A 6,469-nucleotide genomic window follows, 5' to 3' on the forward strand; every position below is an offset into this window, starting at 1 on the left:
TTTTCATCATAGGTACACCTCAACTATGACAGACAAAATTAGAAGAAAAAAATCCAGAAAATCACATTGTAGGATTTTTTATGAATTTATTTGCAAATTATGGTGGAAAATAACACACACGCACACACACACACACACACACTTCCACGCAATTCAACGGCTCAGACACAAGAGGTATGTGGCAGGGTCTACAGTCAATCACGGATTACAAAAAGAAAACCAGCCCAGTCACGGACCAGGATGCCTTGCTCCCAGGCAGACAAAATAATTTTTTTGCCCGCTTTGAGGACAATACAGTGCCACTGACACGGCCCGCAACCAAAACATGCGGACTCTCCTTCACTGCAGCCGAGGTGAGTAAAACATTTAAACGTGTTAACCCTCGCAAGGCTGCAGGCCCAGACGGCATCCCCAGCCGCGCCCTCAGAGCATGCGCAGACCAGCTGGCTGGTGTGTTTACGGACATATTCAATCAATCCCTATCCCAGTCTGCTGTTCCCACATGCTTCAAGAGGGCCACCATTGTTCCTGTTCCCAAGAAAGCTAAGGTAACTGAGATAAACGACTACCGACCCGTAGCACTCACTTCCGTCATCATGAAGTGCTTTGAGAGACTAGTCAAGGACCATATCACCTCCACCCTAGACCCACTCCAATTTGCTTACCGCCCAAATAGGTCCACAGACGATGCAATCTCAACCACACTGCACACTGCCCTAACCCATCTGGACAAGAGGAATACCTATGTGAGAATGCTGTTCATCGACTACAGCTCGGCATTTAACACCATAGTGCCCTCCAAGCTCGTCATCAATCTCGAGACCCTGGGTCTCGACCCCGCCCTGTGCAACTGGGTACTGGACTTCCTGACAGGCAGGCCCCCAGGTGGTGAGGGTAGGTAACAACATCTCCACCCCGCTGATCCTCAACACTGGGGCCCCACAAGGGTGCGTTCTGAGCCCTCTCCTGTACTCCCTGTTCACCCACGACTGCGTGGCCACGCACGCCTCCAACTCAATCATCAAGTTTGCGGACGACACAACAGTGGTAGGCTTGATTACCAACAACGACGAGACGGCCTACAGGGAGGAGATGAGGGCCCTCGGAGTGTGGTGTCAGGAAAATAACCTCACACTCAACGTCAACAAAACTAAGGAGATGATTGTGGACTTCAGGAAACAGCAGAGGGAACACCCCCCTATCCACATTGATGGAACAGTAGTGGAGAGGGTAGTAAGTTCCTCGGCGTACACATCACAGACAAACTGAATTGGTCCACCCACACAGACAGCATCGTGAAGAAGGCGCAGCAGCGCCTCTTCAACCTCAGGAGGCTGAAGAAATCCGGCTTGTCACCAAAAGCACTCACAAACTTCTACAGATGCACAATCGAGAGCATCCTGTCGGGCTGTATCACCGCCTGGTACGGCAACTGCTCCGCCCACAACCGTAAGGCTCTCCAGAGGGTAGTGAGGTCGGCACAACGCATCACCGGGGGCAAACTACCTGCCCTCCAGGACACCTACACCACCCGATGTCACAGGAAGGCCATACAAATCATCAAGGACAACAACCACCCGAGCCACTGCTTGTTCACCCCGCTATCGTCCAGAAGGTGAGGTCAGTACAGGTGCATCAAAGCTGGGACCGAGAGACTGAAAAACAGCTTCTATCTCAAGGCCATCAGACTGTTAAACAGCCACCACTAACATTGAGTGGCTGCTGCCAACACACTGACTCAACTCCAGCCACTTTAATAATGGGAATTGATGGGAATTGATGTAAAATATATCACTAGCCACTTTAAACAATGCTACTTAATATAATGTTTACATACCCTACATTATTTATCTCATATGTATACGTATATACTGTACTCTATATCATCTACTGCATCTTTATGTAATACATGTATCACTAGCCACTTTAAACTATGCCACTTTGTTTACATACTCATCTCATATGTATATACTGTACTCGATACCATCTACTGCATCTTGCCTATGCCGCTCTGTACCATCACTCATTCATATATCTTTATGTACATATTCTTTATCCCTTTACACTTATGTGTATAAGGTAGTAGTTTTGGAATTGTTAGCTAGATTACTCGTTGGTTATTACTGCATTGTCGGAACTAGAAGCACAAGCATTTCGCTACACTCGCATTAACATCTGCTAACCATGTGTATGCGACAAATAAAATTTGATTTGATTGGATTTGATTTGATTCTATCTATCTACTGCACATTAACTAATGCATCATGCTGTCTGACTGAGCAAGACGACAAGTACATTATTCTGTCTAGTTTGAGAAACAGACACAATTCCTCAACTGGCAGCTTCATTAATTAGTACCCGCAAAACACCAGTCTCAACGTCAACAGTGAAGACGCAACTCCAGAATACTAGCCTTCTAGGCAGAGTTCCTCAGCCCAGTGGCTGTCCTTTTGTCCATCTTAATCTTTTCTTCTTATTGGCCAGTCTGAGATATGTTTTTTTCTTTACAACTCTGCCTTCACAACAAATCCATGATTTATTTTAGACAGGTCTAAAGAAGCATGATATGAAAAAAAATGTAGTCTATTTCAGAATAACAGAATAGCATACTCTTAGTTGTCCTTATGTTCGGTCCTGATCTGGCTATGCCAAATGGCTGTGAGCTACACTAGTTCATTTACTAGACCAGATTTGCTTAGAATTCCTTGCCATTATTTAAAAAAAAAATCATATTATGAAGAATACAATTAGAATAAAATACAATCAGAATAAAATTCAATCAGAATAAAATTCAATCAGAATAAAAATAAAGGATATTTTCTCAGAACGATTTGAGGAAGTGCTAATATGCGGCTATTCTGTGTTGAGCGGTTAACAAAGAAATAGGTACTCCTATATGCTTAATTTAGAGTTATTAATGTAACTTTAGTTGTTTTACAAACGTTGGGCTATATGTTTGGATATTTAATACATTGTAATTGCATGATGCGACACAAATTGTGATTTGGAAAAAATTGCTTGAACATGAGCTCTGCTTTGTTTTTTTGCGCAGGCTGTACACACTACATCAGTCTCTCATTCACAATTTGACAAACACTCATCGGTTGATGTTACTCTTCAATAACAGACCCCAAAGCAAAACAGGGGGAGAAAAATAGGTTTGTTCAAAGAGGACAAATCATAGATGTTATGCTGAGAGATATATGTTCATTCTCCCCTGTCCTCAGTGATTCTCTCTTCAGTGATTCTCTCCACAGAACAAAGGACAGGATGTAGTTTTATAACCCAACCCTAGCCTGTGGTTGACCAATGAGAATTCCTTGCAATAAAACTGGGCCAATGGCCAAATAACAAGTATCCTATTGCAGGCTCAATGTATAGACAAATTCCTCCCATGTCTCTGACCCATTGTTCATTAATTCCCTATTACAGAAGAAAACACTATTTCCATTGATCGTTAGTAGTCTATTGACTTTTAGTCCTCTTGACCTTTAGTCCTCTTGACCTTTAGTCCTCTGTGTTGTGTATTTATCTTCAAAATATTCTTACACACTTGATAATGCCTCAAATTTCACGGCAGCATCCCTTTTCTGTGGCCGTAATGCACCCTAAGAAAATCCATGCCATTTGCGATCAGTGGCTGTTGTGCCCTTGGCCCAGAGTGCTGTGTTGTGCCCTTATCCCTGAGTGCTGCACGCTCTGAAGCAACTCTCACTCACATGGCTCTCCATCACGTGATCGGGTCTTTCTCACAGGCTACAAGTGAAGACAGACACATCGGGGATGCAACTGCGGGTATCCTTATCCAATTCTGAGGTGCATATGGAAGATATTGAAAGAACTGTCCACATTTACTTTTCATCAGCCAACAAGATGAGTAGGCCTAACGAACAGCAAAAGCACTAGCCTATGTCAATCTACTATCCCCCATAGTACAAAAGTTGACCTATTCTATTCTGTGCAAGAAATTAATATTCCAAACATAGTCTGGGACAGTTAAGGATATGATAGATCCCAAATTATACAGTACAACCACCAGCATAAAAAAAAGAGAATGTTTAGCTTAAAATGTTGATAACCTATTATGCTATTTGTTCAAGCAGCAATGCTCACATGGCAGTAGGCTATAAGCGTGAATGTTCCATTAGCGGGAAACACCATTATCAAATGCGATTATGCATGTAATGCTTTTATTATGAAGGTGCATTTTTATGGTGAAAATGATCTTCCCCAAACTTGAAACTCACGTGCTACTTACACTGTATGTATGCCAGTTAGGCTCTACAACCCTCGTAAAGCGGATTAATATGCGTAATTTTAAGAAGTTATTTGGCCACTTTAGTTGTGATACAAACATATAGACCTATGGGCTAGGCTACATGAGGTATATGAAGTCGCAAAAAAATATTGTCACCAATCAGACTATTCTTGATTTAAATAATACATGTGTGAAATAAGTTTAGATTTAGAATGGACCATTATCATGCACCTGTCTCCAAACAGGGGCAGCGGGAAAAAATATGTCATCTTTGCACTTAAAAAGCGAATGAAGGATGTTTTTCTCATTATTCATTTTCATGCCAGCCAGGTAGGCAAAACTCCTGTTGTAAAGATAAGCACTGAAGTTACAAAATGTCTTCTTTAGTCAAAAAGCATTAGGGTCAACTCCGTGCTTGTGCTCCTTCTGTCGCTTGGGCTACTTCTGTCGCTTGGGCTCCCGTCGCTTGGGCTCCCGTCGCTTGGGCTCCCGTCTCTTTGGCTTCCGTCTCTTGGGCTTCCGTCTCTTTCCATTATTTCAGGTGCTGTGGTCTGAAACAAAGTAAGTGTTGAGTGCTGAGTGTTAAAACTCATTGGACTATTAACATTTATTTGAGGGGCACAGTCAGCTCGTGCTCTCTCACACCATTTGGGCACACAGAGCTCTTTCTTTTTTTTCTGCGATTCTCTTCTTCTCTGGAGACAGACGAGTCAATTTTGACAAGTAACATTACAGAAGGAGAAGGTTACCTAGCATTATGGGCGGCAGGTAGCCTAGTGGTTAGAGCGTTGGACTTGTAAACGAAAGGTTGCAAGATTGAATCCCCGAGCTGACAAGGTAAAAATATGTCGTTCTTCCCCTGAGCAAGGTAGTTAACCCACTGTTCCTAGGCCGTCATTGAAAATAAGATTGTTCTTATTACTGACTTGACTAGTTAAATAAAACAAATGGGATAGTGGTGAAGTAAACAAACATGGCTGTACCCATGAAGTAGACCCGTTGACAGCTTAATAGGTTGTATAGTTACTAATGTATAGTTAGGCATAACTTGCATGTCATAGCTACTGCTGTTACTTCGCTAATGTTTTGCTTCTAGGCTAAACATCCAGCTGTTGTGTTAGCGAGCTACGATCATACAAATTCATTACTCAGAGAAATTACAATGAAGAACAACATTTTCATGTAAGTAAAACACTTGTGCTACTGTTACGTACTGTTAATGAAGACAAAATATCTGATGTGGAACTCCACCTGTCCTACCTTTGATCTGTATTTGTTGCCCCCCTCCTTAAATGGCGTATGCTTCAGGCATTCACCAATTTCGGTCTCAAACTCAGTGATTTTGGTCTCTTTGTGGCAATTGCTGCAGGCCTCTGAATGACATTGAAACACATCTTTCAGTTTAATTAGTAGTAAAGTAGTAAACAATATCGAATTATACTGTAATCTAGGACAAGGAGGCCAATGGATTCTGGGTAAATAGATGCTCGTTGTCTTCTGAGCTATAAATAATTGAGGTTCTTCTAGGGTATCTGGTATAAATGTGCACCTACTTGTCACAATTCTTAAAAGAGGCAGGTCTTCGAAAGCCAACTTTCTTCCCCCTTTCAAACTGAACTGGGACAACAGTGTGGTGGTCCCAATGTGACCTATCATCCTCCTCAGTCTTCCCCACTGTGCTGGACCCATACATACTGAGATAGGATGTCTAGTCGAGTAATTGAGAATTTGATTATTGGTATGTCTGACAGAAACAATGATAAAGATGTGACCTACAGTAGTAGCCAGAGGTGGGACCAAGTCATTGTTTACAAGTCACAAGTAAGTCTCAAGTCTTAGCACTCAAGTCCCAAGTCAAGACAGGCAAGTCTGAGTCAAGTCTCAAGTCAAGACCATCAAGTCAAGTCTCAAGTCCTAAACTTTGAGTTGAGTCCTAAACAAGTCATAGTGTGCTCTTCACCAAATGTAATACCATTTCATATTTTTAACAAGAGTAACAGTTAGTATATTACATTTATGAAAATCATGAATGATTTTAAAAACATTGATATATTTATTACTTTCCAAATAAACGTTATATTTCCATGGAAATACATGGGTAGCCATGAGACCCCCCCCCCCCCCCCAATAGTGATTGACTATCAAGGATGGCTATGGGGCGCAATCGGGCGATGTAGGCTTGTACACAATCGCCCAACCTTAACACACACA

The sequence above is a fragment of the Oncorhynchus kisutch genome, linkage group LG10 (assembly GCF_002021735.2).
Source record: "Oncorhynchus kisutch isolate 150728-3 linkage group LG10, Okis_V2, whole genome shotgun sequence".
Classification (NCBI taxonomy): Eukaryota; Metazoa; Chordata; class Actinopteri; order Salmoniformes; family Salmonidae; genus Oncorhynchus; species Oncorhynchus kisutch.